This window comes from Brassica napus, chromosome C7 (genome assembly GCF_020379485.1).
Source record: "Brassica napus cultivar Da-Ae chromosome C7, Da-Ae, whole genome shotgun sequence".
Classification (NCBI taxonomy): domain Eukaryota; kingdom Viridiplantae; phylum Streptophyta; class Magnoliopsida; order Brassicales; family Brassicaceae; genus Brassica; species Brassica napus.
Window position 1 is genome coordinate 10,081,804 of NC_063450.1, and position 19,343 is coordinate 10,101,146.

Sequence of the window (19,343 nt, forward strand, 5' to 3'; positions counted from 1 at the left end):
AGACGCGAATACCCTTCTTCTGCTGATCCTCTCACCAATCTTTGTGCATATAACAGTGCTCTGTATGAAGTGGTGTAATCAAGCGCCATGCCAAACATGTTCCTCATTGCATCAGTGATATGCTGCGGAGTTATCCCATCAATGATTCCAACACGATCAATGAAAAGACTACCTACATACTTCGGAGTACAGTGTCTCCGCTGAGCGATTCGGTCTCCCGCTGAGCATAAATGTTTTTCCACATACTTTGTTACCCAAAACGTGTTTGTCCCATGTTTGACACTCGCTCTGACCTTCCATCCACAATAGCTAACCGGACATGTTGCCACAACGAGAGTTTTCGTTGATTTGTATAATCTGAAAGAAAACTTACCCCTCACTGCTGCCAACCGCAGCTCTGAAAGCAGTGCACCCTTGCTAACAAAACTCTGGTTGACATAGATACTGGTACCATTCGATTTTCCTCCTTCAATAGCATTTGTCTTAGCATATGTCTTTTGGATTTCTTCAAAACAAATATTATCATCATCTTCCTCGTCCTCATCTGGAACCTTTCCATAAAGACTGTAATCCCCACCATTCTGATCCGTTTCACCAACAATAGAATTATCAGCATCCTCCTCCCCATTTTCCTCCTCCCCATCTTGATTTTCATCTTCAACAAACTCATTATCACCAACATCTTCAAAACATTCATCAGCTTCATCATCATCACCAACATCTTCTTCCCATTCACCAGCTTCATCATCATCACCAACATCTTCTTCCCATTCACCAGCTTCATCATTATCACCAACATCTTTTTCCCATTCACCAGCTTCATCAATATCCCTTTTCTCTGAAACCGTTTCGACCTTGCTGCGGCTTGATACACAAAGACATACTCTATGGGTTTTGAGTATCTCCAGCAAGTTTCGAACTTGTCTATCACTTGTAACATGAATGGGAAGACTGCCTGGAGCCATCATCATTTCTGCTGGTAATGAGTAGCTAATCTCCACACTCACTGTTCTCATGTCCAGGTTATAATCTTCTTGAGCCATTGCAACAAGTTCAGCATGTGTTGAATCTTCATTCAATAAAAACAATCTTGCTCCTTTGAGATCATCAACCACAAAATCCCAACGGAAATCTCTCAACAACCATTCTCCATACACTGCATGTAACTGAAAAATCATCTGCAAATATTCAAAATAAAACACATTAGTAAACATAGAGAAAATGAAGAAGTTCAATAAACATTGCCGCAGACGACTTAGCATTAAGTCGTCCAGAAGACTTAAAGGTAAGTCGTCTAAAGAGGTCACTTTTGCAATTGAAAATTAAAAGGGACGACTTAATTCTAAGTCGTCCGGCTTTGTTTGTTAAAAAAAAAACTTCAGACGACTTATATATAAGTCGTCTACGAGAAACGGGCTAGTTTTGCATTTGACCGAATCGTGTCAGATCTTTGACTATTTCTGGACGACTTATAATTCAGTCGTCTCTGGGAAAGTTAAAATTTCAATATTTTATGAAAACTTGACGACTTACGTGTAAGTCGTCCTAGGTTAGTTTTGTAATTGAAAAATAAAACTTGAAATTTAACTTTCTCCAGACGACTTAGATGAAAGTCGTCCAGCTAAACGACTTAATTTAAGGTCGTCCGGGATAAGCAAGGTTTGACCAGAAAATTGGGAAAAATTCTGGACGACTTTGCTTTCCCGGACGACTTTAAATTAAGTCTTCTGGAGGGACGACTTTATATTAAGTCGTCTGGTTAAAGTTAAATTATGAAGTTTTATTTTTCAATTACAAAACTAACCTAGGACGACTTACACGTAAGTCGTCAAGTTTTCATAAAATATTGAAATTTTAACTTTCCCAGAGACGACTGAATTATAAGTCGTCCAGAAATAGTCAAAGATCTGACACGATTCGGTCAAATGCAAAACTAGCCCGTTTCTCGTAGACGACGTATATATAAGTCGTCTGGAGTGTTTTTTTTTAACAAACAAAGCTGGACGACTTAATTTAAGTCGTCCGTTTGACCAGAAGACTCATCAGTAAGTCTTCTACATACAGATGACTTACTAGTAAGTCTTCTACGCGAACAGATCTTGAAAAAAAATTCAAATTCGTACCTTAAACTAGGTGAGATGACTTCGTTTGCACACAGGGTCTTCTCCAACCACCCAGAACCTCAAACGAAAGCAACCGTAAGTCAAAACGAAAGAAATATGGCTCTGTCAACCATAGCCCATATTTTGAATCAAAAGCTTGAGTTTTTTGGATGAATATAGAGAGAAAGTGAAAGAAATGTTGTTTTTAGTTCATAACAATTGAAACAGAGAGAGTGTAAAGAGATTTACGTGCATTAAAGGGCATTAAAAGCTCCAAACAGTTCGTACAAGGTTGTTGCCACTATTCATTGCAGTGGCAATATTGTAAATACTTGAAGAAGATGAGGTTGAGACAGTAAAGAAGCCATTTTCGAAAAAAAAAAAAAATGTTAATGGCATTTTCGTAGATAAAATGCAGGTGTGGGGTTAAAATCTCAAAAAAAAAAGGAGTCAAAAGAAAATGTTAGTTTTCTGTTTGGCTCCAAGTTTTGAGTCACTTTTGCAAAAAAGCCCTAATTACAATTCAAACTCTAGCTCAAACGGACTGGGCCCGTATTATAAAATTAAGGTATAAGGCCGAGAAATGATTGTAAACCATACTGCATTGTATCTAACTTATTGGGCTTACAATAGCAAATGGGCTATGTTTTTGTTTTGTTCTCTGTTTACTCAAGAGAAGCGACAGAAAAAAAAAAATATCCACGGTGTTTCGATGGTCGGAATAGATAGGGGATAAGGGTTTCTCAATTCAGATTGCACCCAATCAGCGAAAAAAGTGATGTTCCGTTGAACTTAATCAAATTGTAACCTAAATTTAGTTGTAAGATTGCAGAATATTTGTCGAATCTAATGTTGTCGTTTTTTGTTTTCAGATTCGATGGCTTAAACTGGTTCGCTTTATCTGGCAAACCAACCCGCTTCACCTTAGTCAATTCAGTCCCACAAAAAGCATTCATATAGCAAGAAGATAACTTCATATTTGCAGAAGGTTAGTTCCGAATATAATTGTTGTGTTGATTGATTCAGTAATCATTATAGGAAAAACAGCAACAGCTCGCTTAGATAAATAAATATTTTTCTTAAATCTTAATCTTAATAGTAATTTAAAAAAATCAGTACCTTACACATAGAAATCAATTGAGGAAAATAATAATAAGCAAAAACCAAAAAAAAAAGCTCGAGTGTTCAAAACAAATAATAAGCAAAAAACCATATGAAAAAAGCTCCCTGATTCTTCTTGCGTATTGAGTATCCATTCAAAAACAGGACTTGGGAATCCTGCAATTATGTTTAAAAAAACAAAGCCAAAATCAAAACTATTCTTTAGAGACTATGTCAAAACTTTTAGAAAAATAATAACTTAGTTAGAATGATGTTGCTTACCTCTTCTTAAATTCTTGAATTTCTGGTATGTCTTCATCAAACAAAATCTGAGAAACTTCTGTGTTTGTGATGAATTTGAAACCACCTAAAATATACACAATATAAAAGCTATTACAACATATTGTATGAAACCTTCGGTTTATTTTACTCTAAGTTGTAACATACTTGGACCCCACTCAATTAACCTTAGTACACAAAGCACTGTATTGGCAATGGTAGAAGACCAGAAATCATTTAACTCCTCCGCTAGCCTTCCATAAGCCACACACTTAAGATGAGTGAATCTGTTATTGAGTAATAAGAAGAGAGACATTATATGTCACACATGTATTGCACAATCTAAGAATATGAAGAAATACAAAAAAATAATACAAACCCAATGTTAATTAAGGAGAACTGAATTTGTCTGATTGGTGCACCTCCAGCTTCATCATCTTCAATATCCTCAATTTCACCGACACAAACCAATGCTCCACATAGATCTACGTTACATATACAAACACATTCAAAACTATATAGTCAACTTTAAAATATATCAAAACAATAAAATCGTTTTGGATTTAGTTATACGCCCTGAAAATAAAACATGAAGCATACAACTAAACATACCAACACAGAACTTAGTATGAGAAAGACCATTTTTTATTTTCAGGAAGCTTGCTAGGCAAATGAAGTAAGATTCACTGATTGGTTCAATCTTTGAAATAGCAGAGAATGGAGTTAGCTTGATTTGGTATCGACTCCTGGTTGTTCTTATCAGTCCAGAAGCAGGTATTAGTTTGAAATTATATATCTCAAACCAAGCACCTACTTCTAGATTGACTCGATTTGGTGGATCAATCTGATTTTCGAAACTTGCTTCTATTTTGAATCCCTGTATCAACATAATAATTAAATATAAGTTTAAGAATTTCATATGTGTAGATGAATATAGTTACATATTGTACGACTTACTTTCGCATCTGCTAAAAGCATTCCTCTGTTATTAGGGCTGTTCGTTTGGTTGCCGCAGGTACCGGCGGCAGCGGCAGCGTCAACATTCTGCGTCAACTCTTGTTCGTTTCGTTGACGCAGGAAACTGCGTCTGACGCTGCGTCCGAACGCCGCGTCCTGCGGCTGACGCCGATAAAATCTGCGGTCGCGATATAGTATGCGGCTGCGGCAGCGTCAGCGTCTGCGAAACGAACAACAACTGTCCTCATTGACGCTGAGGACGCCGCCGCCGCTGACGCCGACGCCGAAACCTGCGACAACCAAACGAACAGGACTATTGCACAAAGATCCGTTGACCGTATTCCAATTGGTGAGTACCTTAACACGAATACTCTTTTTTGTATCAAATGGAATCAACTCAGACAAAAAAGTGATATACGCCATATTAGAATATTAGAATTTGTGTGAAATTTGCGTGATCTATTGGTGTGAGCTTACCCTAAAAATGCTCCAGTATATATATAAGTCTGAGCAATCAATACTATACCTTATTATGATTGAAGAATCTATGATATGAAAAAGTCGTAGATTGTAAAACTATATATCAAATATAATAGACTAACTCGATATCATCTGCAAATATACTACAAATGATTTAAGTGAAGGCAATAACAGTATATAATTTTCATTTCAGGGAATAATACATGTCACATATCAGCATTATAAGGAATGAATTGTGGTGCAAGGTGACCAAATTAAATAAGAAAAAAAGTTAAGTTTTTTAAATACAATATTTTGCAACACCGGCTGATACTATCCATTATTATCACATATGAATTTTGATATGAAAAAGTCGTCTATGGTTAAACTATATATTGCTTTCTTTTAATCACTAAGATAGACAAACTTGAAATCATATGTAAATATATAACAAATGATGTAAGGGAAGGCAATAACATTATTCCATTTTTCATTTCCAAAGAATCATACATGTCACATATCAGCCTTATAAGGAATTTATTGTGGTGCAAGGCAACCAAATTAAATGTAATATGACGGATCTCAAATCATATCCACTTTTTTGACATCATCAATAACTAACCTACAAGTTAAGTTTAGTTAAGGCCTATGCAATTAACTCTTTTGAGCTTAGCAGGCCGCGGAAAAAAAATATTAAGCCTATCAATATGAGGGCTTACAAAACCAACTATTTAATTGAAAAGATATATATATATATATATATACACGTTATTTGCTTTAGTATACATATCATTTTGATCTATTTGATTAATCGAAATAGATATATACACTCTTGACTTCACAAGTGTATATAACTGGCATTCATTTCAGGTATGTTCTCTCAAAATAACTATTGAATGAAGAGCTTCTCCGTTGTACAGAAGATCACAATAACAGAAAAAGGTACTACCAAACCACCTTACTTTACATACCACATTGCCTCACATTGCACTTTCAACAATCAACATTTGACCCCTTTATAATCTGGTGAGTTATTTACTGCACTCGATATAGATATTTCAGTTACTTACTTTTTTTTATTGTTTTTTTTTCATCTTCATAGTGGAAGCAGAATTTTCGAAAAATTGCTTGCTAACAAAGTATAGGAAGAATAAAATAGAACATCACAATAGCCAAATGCCAAAGCTAAACACAAAAACTCCATCCTTTGACTGGAATAGGAAGAAATAGAGGAAGGATATCAGTTTAGAAACATAGTTTAAATATTGGTGGCCACAGAAAAATGTTTAGGAGAATCGTATGACTTTATTGAAGAAAAAATTTGAAATGTATCATCTGGAAAGTTGGAACTACGTTTCTTGCTTGAATAAAGATTATGTGTAGGTTCTTGCTTGCTATGTTGCTTACAAAGGTTGCGATCCTCAAATATCCTGAAACACTGTATTGTACTTAGTATAAAATATAATAACAGGTAGAAAATAATTGCAAACAATCCATGACTTAAAGTATTACTATACTTATAAGTTCACGCTTTCATGTAAAGGTATTACCTTTTCCAGCTAATTGTTTCGATCAGGTAACTGAAAACCGCAAAGCTGTAACACAAAACATTTGATTTTCAATTAAAAACTGAAGACGTGCAAATGTAGTTAGACAATAAAAAAAAACAAAACCAGCAATCACCTTTGCCCGTATGAAAAGCTACATGTCATTGCCATTCTGTAGTAAGTTTTGGAAAACTTCCTTGTAAACTACATTCATTGTTGACTCTTGTGGCTTTCCCTCCTTATCGGTAATAAGAATCTTTAATCCTTTCCTTGATTTAACCCTAGACACAGCAACATACAACTGTCCATGTGAAAAAACAGGTCTACGTAGAAACAAACCCACTTTCGCTAGACTTTGACCCTGACTTTTATTGATGGTCATTGCAAATGCAACTTTTAAAGGGAATTGCCGGCGTCTCATTTTGAAAGGAAGCTTTGTATCTGATGGTGTTATCAGGATACGGTGAAGAAAGACCTTCTCTCCAACTCGAGTACCTGTTATAAATTGCTCCAATAAGATGATCAGCCATTTGTGTTATCTGAAGTCTTGTTCCATTACACAACCCTTCTGTAGGATCTAGATTTCTGAGTAGCATAACTGGAGTACCAATTCTAAGCCTTATAGAATGATTAGGTAAACCAGAGGTCTTTATACTATTTAGAAATTCTGGACAGAAAACCGAGTCACCCTTAGAGTTTGTATCAGCTGGATCAATACTATCAGCACTGAGATAAGTTCTTTCTTCGCCTGAAAATTAAAATTAAATTTATCTCAGTTAGAATTTTAGATGATAGTTAAATTAAAAGCTTTGATCTTGCAAATTGTTAATATATCACGTACCTGTCAGCCGATCTAACATGTAGTTGTTAACAACATCAACCTCTTCGTTGGTAGGACACAAAATAGCTCGTTCTTGGAAAAAAAAAATGGGGTCTTTTGAGTCTTTGAAAGTGTTCCCATAGGTTTCTGAAACAATGGCCTCAATTGGATCACCACACTCCGTAATAAGAAGATTTTTAGGAATGTTAATAATAGTTTCTCCATTATTTGGTTCATTAATCTTCCCATCTCCTACATCCAATATCCACTTCAAGAATGTCTTAATATCATCAGCTACACTCTTGCCAAGTTCTGATAGCAGTCGCATATTTTTGGTTAGCTGCAGAACCTTGCAATACTTCCACAAATAGGACGAATTTAGAGCAGCCATAACAATATCAGCCCGGTTACCCCGCGGAATAACTGGTAGAATCTGTCTAAAATCACCACCAAATACCACCACTTTGCCACCAAAAGGAGTGTCATCTGTAGTCTTCATAATATCGCATATGGTTCGATCTAAGGCTTCGAAGCAATGCTTGCTCATCATTGGAGCTTCGTCCCAAATAGTGAGAGAAGATTTGTAGATTAATTCAGCTTGATCACTGCCTGGTTGAATCTTTCTTGTAGAAAATTCATCTGGATTTATTGGAAGGCTAAACCTAGAATGAGCAGTTCTTCCACCATGCAGTAATAATGCAGCTATGCCGCTATAAGCAACATTAAGCACCACCTCACCCCTTGATCGAACAGCAGCTGAAAGGATGTTCCACAAAAACGTTTTTCTTGTTCCTCCGAAACCATAAACAAAAAAAACTCTTCCTGTTTTGCTCGTAACACATCCAATTATATCGTCATACACAGACCTCTGCTCGTCTGTCATCTGCCCAAACCATTCGTCATGTCTTTCACGCAAATCATAATGAGAGTAGTTAAGCTCATTTTGTAATAGCTGATTGTCTAGCAAAGAATAAGAATTATCAATGGGCTTTGGCATTGTCTTCTCCAAAGTACTATTTTTACTGTGCATGATGTTTTCAATCAGTATCAGTGTTGCGTTCAGAATCTGTTCTTCACTCATAATAAGACCTATAAATAAATATCATGAAACGTAAACATTTAGCATTCAGAACATATGAGGTGGATATGGCTTTGTATTATTCTAGACAATATAACTAACCTGGATTTCTTCGCTTTTTCCTCTCAAGGAATAGAATATCTTCAGATAATAAGTCTTTAGTAGACTCCCATACTAACCTCGGCGAAGATAAACTTAATGATAACAACATCTGCGCAAATAACTTCCGAACGTAACCTCCTGACGCCCATAAACTACATTCTTTAATTCCTTGAATGTACTCTGTCATTTTCCAACAATCCAAGCTTATAACATGCATCTTCATTACTCGGTTGAACAACCCCATTGACAGTCTTGATATCGTCATATGATTGCGGCCCTCTTACGATATTAATCAATATCCTAAGATAATACTTCTCTCCAGAACTTGGTGAAACATGGGCCAACCTTCCAATTGCAAAGCCTTTTTTTTTTCTTTTTTTCCACTCGGTGTCTTTTGCATCAAAGATGAACCGAGTAGGAAGTTCGGCATATGTTAGTAATTTGGCTTCAGGATATACTCGACAACAATCAAACCAAGCTAAGAACATCGTCTTCGCGTATTTCACCCGATCTATCACACTTTTAACTGTGTCACCTTTCCTGTAAATAACTGGTTGATCTCCTTCCAGATGAAATGTTAGTTTCTCTACATGTGTAGATCGGTAATGTGTTGGGAAAGCGAATATCCTCCATGTAGACTCACACGCGGAGATATATCTACAAAAAAATTGGTGTTAACACAAAAGTTTCAGTGGTCAATGTAAAAAGAAATAAAAGAGAAATATGTTAATCTTACCTAGCTACAAAATTTTTTTTAATCTCGTTAATCTCAGGCTCCAAATTTTCTGATGAGAGATTGCAACCTTCTGCTGCATTGCTTTCAGAAACTACCGGTGCAGTATTTCCAAACTATAAACAAAACATAGCGAGCACAAATAAATGCCTACATACCTGATACAGTTTTTCCAAGCACATGCTTCTTTGTTAGATTTTCCATCAAGCTATCAAGCTTAATCTTCAATAATCTACAACACAATTCGGGTCTGTCCTCTGATCTAAGATTATATTTTCGAAAATATCTGGTTAGCTCTGGCCATTTCGGGTTAGATGTGAATGTAATAAATAGATCTGGAAACCCATAGTATTTGCAAATAGACATTGCATCCAAATACATCTGATGCATATACAGAGGCCCACCAGTGAAGGAAGAGGGTATAATAATACGGTTACCTTCAATAGGGAGGTTAGAATTCCCATCATTCGCAGCCACTACAAACTTACTCAAGCTCAAAGACCTAAGATTGGACTGATTTTTCCTTATGTAACGAAGACAGATGAGTTTCAATCATCGTATATGCGTCAACCAGAAACTGTTGTAGCAAACGCCTTGAAAGAAGAAGCACTGGAGAACCAACATTACGAACTTGAATACGAAATGAGAAGAACTCCCTCATAGTAATATTTGGTTTCTTGGTTTTCTTGCTCCCCGTATAACCGTTTTGAATACCTAACCGAAATCCATCTTCACCATAAGGGAAAATCAGTGGATACTGAAGTGGTAGATAGCAAGGATGTAGCTCGTTGATCCTTTTAAGCTTTCCAGATTTCTTCTCCAAAATTATATCCCTTTTATCCATGTTATTTTGAAAATCACCGACAACCAAAGCAGCAACTTCAGAAGATGTGGGCAGGTTATAGATTCTCCCATCTTTTTCTCGGCTGTTGATTAAAACCAAGGATAGATCCTCACATTCGTCCTCACTGTTGAATCTATCCATAGCATTACGGAAAGTCTTCACATGGACATTACATTCCCTTAGCATTTCCATTATAGACTGTTCTAAATCAGCTCTTATTTTGGTCCTTTCACCGTTTCCACTGTTACATTACATATAAACAATTAAGGGAAGTTATATTTGGCCTATAAAATTCAGTAAATGTACTTCATTTAGGAAAACGATGGTGCAAAGATAATTGATTTACCTCAAAGCACATAACCGATTTTCCACCTCATTTTCAGTGTCATGAATATACAACTGAGAGAACTTAGCAGTTTCATTTGCGTCTGGCTTCATGCTCCCAATCAAATGATAGTTTTCGCCATGAAGGCGGAAAATTTTTGGTCCATTACCTCTATTGATTGAATTATCGATCTTTCCTCCAAGCGATGTAAAAGAAAACATCATATTGAGTGGTCTGATATTGTCTCTAAAATGCTTACTAATAGCATCATCTTTTGTAAGAAGGTCTATAAGAAAAGGTGGGGGCTCTTTTAGCAGGGGAAGCTTGATCTTGCCTCTCATACAACACATGGTGAAGATGGGATTTTTAGTTTTCCTCTTCTTACCAATACGCTCATTATACCAAAATAGAGCCCCACATATAGGACATTCGTTTGTCAAATCTCCATCATCTTTGTACTCTGCAAAAACATGTATATATCCCCTATATTAGAAAAAATTACAACCTATCTAAAAAAATTCGGTTTCATTTGCTAGATATGTTGTTTTGTGTGATTTAGACTACCTGCTTCTGTTATAACAGGTGAAACAACCATATTGTCTTCCCTTGTCTGTGGAATAACCAAACCACCAAAAACTTCTGCAGAGTATTTTGAAACATGTTCCATACAAGCAAACTTCTTTTTATTATATTCAACATCATCATCTGATTCATCAGATGGTGCAATCTCATCTCCTCCCTCATTGCTTGAACAATCCCAATAGGCATCACATGAATCTAAAACATATGAGCAAATAGACTTAAATGAAAAATCAAGGTTGCTATAAAATATTATGATGAAATGGACAGTACAAAAAACACTAACCTGAGGAATCAGAGTCTTGTTGATCTATAATAGATGGTTGTGAAGTTGATCTTTGTCTAATAGCCTTGCTGCGGTTTGCTTGAATAGGTTCAGTGAAATCAGATAAAATACACGCAGTTGCATTGTCTGGCTCATGTGATCTAACAACAAAATTGTCTTCCAATGAGTTCCCTTTAGATGATATCTGAGATACTTGATTACTCATATGGGATGATTGGCTAGTATTGTGGGCGGCAAATCCGGAACTGAGATTTTTATTCCTCGTCACTTTTAACTTCTTGCGTGGAATAAAACCTGAACCATTTGTTAGTATACTGCCTGCACGAATTTTCACCAGCCAAGTTATTAGGTCCCAAAGGTGCTTACAAACTTATATTATAATTACAGTTTGAAACTTACTCTGAGTTGGAATTGTTGCTTCTACATGACCTCTTTGTTGTGGCAACTCTACTGATAGCTTAGGCAGAAGTGATGGTTGTGTTAGTTGATCATTAGAAACATTAGGACCAGCAAATTTTCTTTTCTGTCGCAATATATTGGCTCTTTGATTCCTTGCTTCCCTTTGAATTGTATTTTGTGTATTAGTTATGTCCACAAATACATTTGGATGGTCTCCATTTCTGTGGGTTAAACCCACTTGAGGTATATGCGGATTACCAATGATGGGAAGGCTGTTATTGATCTCTGAAACCAAAAAAACATCATAACTATTGCATCCCTAAAATCCGAATAACATAATAATATGACATTTAATTAATCAAACCTTTTCTCCGCCTTTTAGTTGGCAGTTTGACACCAGCAGTTTCATCTGTAGCTTTCTTCTTTCTTCGATGCATGATTTATCTAACAAAGAAAAAATTTGTTGTTGTAGATTTGTTAGGCGAATGGATTATACGCTTGGGAATTCTTATGACATCGAAGTATTAGCCATGTGTTGTAAGTATTCCTATATCATTCAATCTACTTTTCTGTAGCAAGTAACACGGTAAAGGAAAGAAGATAACTTATACTCGGAGAAATTGTTAAACTTAATTAAGTAGTGACTGTCAAGAAAAGAAACAAAATATTGCTTGTACTTGCCTTCTTTTCGTATATTAATATATTTAATATATACTTAATATCAAGTGTTGCATAATATCTACTGAAGGAACGATTTGGGTCGTACATATATTTTTCAATGCACAAATGGATATTAAGGGCAACAAAACTCAAATGCAACCCAAGCCGCGCAACACTAAATACGCAAGGCTTATCCCATAGCAACAACTAAGAACGGTGAGATTTTATGTTTTCTAATGAAATCGCGTATATATAACAGAGTACTGCTTCAGTTGATCATAATGATAACACTTTAAATTTAAAATTCGAACCATAACATTTAATGTAAATTACTTGCCGTGCAATTAATTTCAGGTGAGGATTAATTCCACAATGGATTAGATATTGCAGATAGACGTATACGATTACAGAAGACATCATTATATAAGATCAGAGGTACATATAATCCTTATTTTCTTTTCTTTTTGCTGCCCACAAGTATATTGTTGGAAAAAATATTGAAAATACAACTTAATAAGCGAATGAGGCTTTATATTAATATAAATGTAAACATTACGTAAGCCACAAATCCGGCATTTAATGTAAAAACTGGAAAATCAAATAAATGAAACAAAATTTAAAAAATCCATGCCTCACTTCGCAAACTATCAAACAAAAAACTCCTACTTAGCCACTTTTCTCATTCTTCTCTTTCTTGATTCTGATCGTACATGGGGTTTTTGTGACTGAATTCTGATCGAAGGACTCTTCTAAGTTGATCACAGGCCCTCCTCTGCGTTTGGCTGGAGTTATGGCTGTAGTTTGTGTTTCCTCAGAAACACTGTTGGTTAGCATCAGTGAACCCTGTCAAGGAAAATAGTTTGAACTAATGAATTCAAAGTGAAAAAAATAAACACCAAAGACATAAAAATTAGTTTACCAACATAACATTAAAGTGTTAATAGAAAATTAGCAGAGAACTAATTTACCTCAGGCGCATCAGATAATAAGGATGATTCCGGAGTAACAAAGCTACTTGTATCCTAGATGAAATCCATTTTAGGTTAAACACCAAGATCACATTTAGTAACTAAAAAAGTTTATGAGAAAAGAACAGTGAAATACCGTAGGAGAGTTCACCACATCAAACTCAGAAATCATATCCTGATTTGTGATGATCTTCAACACTTTAAATGTGTCATGCTTGTAAACAAAATTCTCCTTCTCAATACCTATTTTGAATAGATAAGTTTTACCAATTAAGTTGGTGATAGCAAGGGGGAGGTTTTCTGGATCTTGAATCTGTAAAACAAAAAAAGGTTAGGCATATACATCAATTTCTCCAAATAAATAAGATGGTAGGAGAAAAAAATAATTAACCTCATCAATGTTCAGTCTTGTCAACTCAAGGCATGGCGTATGAATCAGATGGAAAGCAATGTTATCAAATAGCAGGAACTTTGCATTCCCGGTTGAGTCAAGAACGACAATGTGCAACTTGTACCTATACATAAGAAATAAAATATTAGATTCTACAAAGCTATAAATTAGCAAAGAACTAATAATTAAAAGAAATAATTCATGTAATCACCTAGGCAGAAGTTTGGGATTGTAAACTTTGCATTTGGCACAATAATAAGAATGTCCACCACCATCTTCATCTTCTCCATCGTCTAGATTTTCATTTGGAAAGGTTAAAACCTTCTTTGCACACACTTTGCAGCTAAGATAATACCATCCCATATCACAATCAATGGCAGCAATTGTGCAAAGTACTATTTCTTGCTCCACCTATTTTTAGACATTGCCATTCAAGTTTTAGACTAACAAATAGAGTAGTTGATAAAATATAATTGTATTCAGTAAAACATAAAATAATACCTGCTTAGATTCAAGCAAGTAGGAAATTGTTCTTCTTGGTGTGTGCACAAAAAAGTGTTCCTTCTGAGAAACTCCATTCGCCAGAGCCAAAGCCTTTGATTCAACAATTGCCAAAACAATTGAATCCTCAGGTAACCTGACAATTAACAAATATAACTTAGATGAATACTCAGTTTTGATGAAAACTCGCTTCATCTATTTCTTACAAAGTGTGTACTCACTTAGACTTAAATTCTGCAACTTCTGCCATTGCCGGATTCAGAGACACATATGACATTGTAGGCATTTGACACGCTGCGCTCATCTACATAACCAAATGAAAAATTAAAAAAAGTTTTGAAATTAACTCCGGCTTATCATATATATAAACATTCCTTAATTTACCTTTCCAGATTTTAATCTTCCCAAAACGCAACACACATATTATTGATTCATCACCCTTAGTTTGAACAGCTTCATTGACATCCATAGCAAAGCTTCCCCAAAGAAATATGGGGAGTCGTACATCTCTGTCAAAATTGTAACAAATACAATTAAAGACAAACATTATAAATAAATGAACACTTAACGTTAGATACACAAAACATACTCTAGGTTTTGAAGTTCAAGGGAGATTTTCTGGGTGTCCTTCCCATTCACAGAAACAACTTCAACATGGGATACTTCCACGATCTGACCCAAAACATCTGTAAATGAACACAATACACTTATTAGTAAATGAAATATCTGGTAATAATGGTTAATAAGTAAGAAATCTGTAGATACTAACCAACCAAGTAATCCGGGTTTAGACAACCATTGAGGATGTCTTCGAAATTAGCAGATTTGAACCCACTTAAAGCATATGGAAAATCATCACAACGTCTGACACGTGTGGTTTCAATGAAACCAATCTTGTATGGATGGGAAGTCGTCCGGTAGGATCCACAAGAATGATTTAGCGTGAAGTTTATCAAAATTCTTGTCATCCCTTCTCCTAGAACAGGTGCAAATTGCTCCACCAATTCTTTCTTCACAGTAGCGTGAGTGTTATCACCCTGAAAAGAGTTAAAGAACAGGTCAAAATCATAAAAAAATATCCGGATTGAGAAACTTTAAAATAATCCCCTTATATAAAGCAAATAAACTCACGTTGGAGTCACTTAAAACCATTTCAATGGTGGCACCTCCTTGCGCGGAATACTGCCTCCAAAGCCTTGTGATTTTGACCTTGATTTTCCACATACTCTTAAACGGTTTCAGTTCAGACACTCACTACAAGAAAACAACGGCATACTGAGGGAAAAAATCGTCGGTATGTCGTCGGAATAACGCTATTCCGACGACATACCGACGAAAAAAATCCTCGGAAATAACTCCTCGGAAATTCATATTTCCTCGGAAATCCCTCGGAAATTTCCGACGGAATTCCGAGGAAACCCTATTTCCTCGGAATTTCCGAGGACCACAAATTCGTCGGAAATTCCTCGGAATATTCCGAGGAAGATGTCGTCGGAATATTCCGAGGGATAAACTTCCTCGGAATATTTCCAAAATTAAAAAAAAAAATTATAAATTTATTTTTTTAAATTGAAATTCGAAAATATAAAATTAAAATTGAAATAGAAAACATATTTAAAATACAAAAAATAATAAAATAGTTTTTATAAATAAAAAAAATGTTTTATAAATACAAAATTAGTTTTAATAAATATGAAATCATCTTTTTATAAATACAAAATAGTTTTTATAAATACAAAAAATAATAAAAGAGTGTTTATAAATCAAAAAATGTTTTATAAATACAAAATTAGTGTTATAAATATAAATATTTTTATAGATATGAAATCATCTTTTTATAAATACAAAATAGTTTTTATAAATACAAAAAACAATAAAATAGTGTTTTTAAATCAAAAAAAATATTTTATAAATACAAAATTAATTTTAAAATATGAAATCATCTTTTATAAATCCAAAAATCGAATTTATATACAAAGAACGGTTTGTATATTTAAAAATAGTTTTTATAAATACAAAAATAAAAAAAATAGTGTTTATAAATCAAAAAAATGTTTTATAAATACAAAATTAGTTTTAATAAATATAAATATTTTAATAAATATGAAATCATCTTTTATAAATCCAAAAATCAAATTTATATACAAAAAACGTTTTGTAAAATCGAATTTATATAGAAAAAACGTTTTGTAAATACAAAAATAATGAACAATTTATAAAAAAAGTTCTAAATCAATTCAACACAACCAAATCACAATTCTAAACCTATTACACAACAAATCACAATCCTAACCAATCACCCTAACAAAAATCTATCAAAAACCTTCTAAAATCATCAAATCTACTTAAAAACCTAACAAATAGGACCTAAGAGAGTGGGATAGGGTCCTTACATGATTTGCAAGGGAATGGAAAGGATTCGCCGGAGAGATCGTCGCGAGAGAAGGTGGAGAACGCCGGAAGGAGAGAGAGATCGCCGGAGAGGAAGAAGAGAGAAATGGGGAAGAAGAGAGAAATGGGGAAGAAGATGCGTTTCAAGTTTATAAAACCTTGGGTCCGACGGATATTTTCCGTCGGAATTCCCTCAGTATTTCAATTTCAATTTTCGCGAAATATTTGGCGGCTTGTTTGCCCGGTTAAATGAAAATATTCCGAGGAAATTCCGACGGCCACTTAAATATCCGTCGGAATTTCCTCGGAATATTTTCATTAATTCGAGGAAAAAAATATCCTGTGCATGTATTTCTATTAATTTATATTGTTCCTCGGAATTTCCTCGGAATATTCCGAGGAAATTCCGAGGAACTAGTGTTTGGGGTTTCAAAACGTCAATTTTTTTTTATAAACGCATCGATCGATGTATATATATTCAAAAACGCATCGATCGATCACGTAGATGCACCGGGCCGTAAGAATGTGATCGATCGATGAGATTATCCCATCGATCGATTGAGGATATCAAGTGTTCCTCGGAATTTCCTCGGAATATTCCGAGGAAATACCGAGGAACTAGTGTTTGGGGTTTCAAAACATCAATTTTTTTGCCGTATTTCATTTCTTATACAATTGTAATGCATACCATTGAGGATTCTTTGTATAGATGAGCATAAACCATGGAATAAAAAATTTCAAAACGAATTGTAAGTATTCCCTTTACCGTTCATTAAAGTGTATAAGTGTTTCTCTTATGTTGTGGGGATTTCGTTCATACAATCGGAAAAGTGTTTATTATAGGGTAAGGAACAAATTTTTGACTTCATAATGAACGTAAGACCCTTAATAAGGGTTATATAGGTGTTATTCAAACCGCAAAACGTTGTTTTCGGTTTAAAAACCCTATTTCCTCGGAATTTCCTCGGAATATTCCGAGGGAATTCCGAGGAAACCCTCTTCTTCCTCGGAATTTCCTCGGAATATTCCGACGAAATTCCGAGGAACTAGTGTTTGGGGTTTCAAAACGTCAATTTTTTTTATAAACGCATCGATCGATGTATAAATATTCAAAAACGCATCGATCGATCACGTAGATGCATCGGGCCGTAAGAATGTGATCGATCGATGAGATTATCCCATCGATCGATTGAGGATATCAAGTGTTCCTCGGAATTTCCTCGGAATATTCCGAGGAAATTCCGAGGAACTAGTGTTTGGGGTTTCAAAATCTCGAATGTTTTTTTATAAACGGATCGATCGATGGATTTATGTCCAAAAACGCATCGATCGATCACTAAGATGGACCAAAGCGTAACAATGTGATCGATCGATGGGTATATGTCCAAAAACGCATCGATCGATCACTAGTTCGTCGGAATTTCCTCGGAATTTTGTAAAATCCCTATAATATTTCCTCGGAATTTCCTCGGAATTTTCCGACGGATTGATGTTTCCTCGGAATTCCGTCGGTTTTTTCCGAGGAACACATTTTTCCTCGGAATTTCCTCGGAATATTCCGACGGATTGATGTTTCCTCGGAATTCCGTCGGTATATTCCGAGGAAATTCCGAGGAAACCCAAATTTTGGGTTTCCTCGGAATTTCCTCGGAATTTCCTCGGGAAATTCCGAGGATTTCATTTTCCGTCGGAATGTCCGTCAGAATACCGCTGTTTTCTTGTAGTGACTGTGTTTAAAAACGCCATCTCGAGAAGCTTAACAAATGTGTGAATGGGTTTAGTGTCGATGGTGTTAACTGATGATGGAATACCTAGTGTGAATCCCCTTTATATATAAGAGAACGTTAGGGTCGTGCATATGTTATTTCAATATATTATAAATTTATGAGCACAATTTAATGTTTCGCTTGGCAACCAAACAATTTCGTTTGTTCAATCAAATCGTTATTTACTGTAATATTTGTTTGACAATATTACCTTGTATAAGAAAGATTTGATATATTGGAAGTATAGTTCTTTGAGTGCATATCAAGTTAATGTACCAACGTGAATATATTGAATTAAATGCTCTGAAGAGGAACATTATAGAAATAAGCTCCTAACAAATATTCCCTTTGACTTTTACAGGAAAACGTGTCGGCAAAGTAAATCGAACTACATCCAATTCCGGTTTTTCTTCGAGGTATGTTAACAATCTTTTTCGGTTAAGCTATCCAGTGGTTAACGATTTTTTAGAGTTTAAAAAATTAAAAACTATCGTACATGACATATAACTTTGGTTTAAAAGTAATATCCCCTTTTAAAAAAAAAACAAACATGGGATACAATTTCAATATAATCCACTTTTTGCATTTAAATCAGTGTACATATTATGAAATATACATATAATTTTAAACATATAATTTTTTGCATTTAAATCAGTGCCATCATGTAACATGTGTATGTTACGTTATAACCTAAGTTTAGTAGAACTTGAGAAAAACAAATAAAAAACTTGCGAAAACTTTATTAATTATACATGAACAAATAAATATTTGCTACAAAAGTTTGTTGAGCATCGATGGTTTTATTGATCGTACATCACTTGAACTAAGATCAAGTTTTGATCCATGTGTTACACTTTCTGATAAACATATATAAACATTTTTTGAATTTCGAATGTTCAATGACAGGCTCAATTTTAAGTTTAGGATGTTAAATTATAATGTTCATTGATCTTGCCCCATTTCATATGTTCATTCAGTTTTTTCGTATAGTTGTAACGGACACCACCTGTCAAAAAGTTTAAAAAGAAATAAGAGTTATTAGTGTAACTGGTTTA

General features: G+C 34.8%; 1 long non-coding RNA gene across 1 annotated transcript; it reads left to right on the forward strand.

Annotated features, from left to right (window-relative positions):
* The first annotated feature begins 2,552 nt into the window (after positions 1-2,552).
* LOC106445627 lies at positions 2,553-19,237 on the forward strand. Its single transcript, XR_001288512.3, has 9 exons — positions 2,553-2,877; positions 2,975-3,090; positions 4,138-4,256; positions 4,475-4,788; positions 5,769-5,840; positions 12,084-12,148; positions 12,360-12,487; positions 12,626-12,706; positions 18,650-19,237. It is a non-coding gene; the product is annotated as an uncharacterized LOC106445627 (long non-coding RNA).
* Positions 19,238-19,343: the final 106 nt, after the last annotated feature.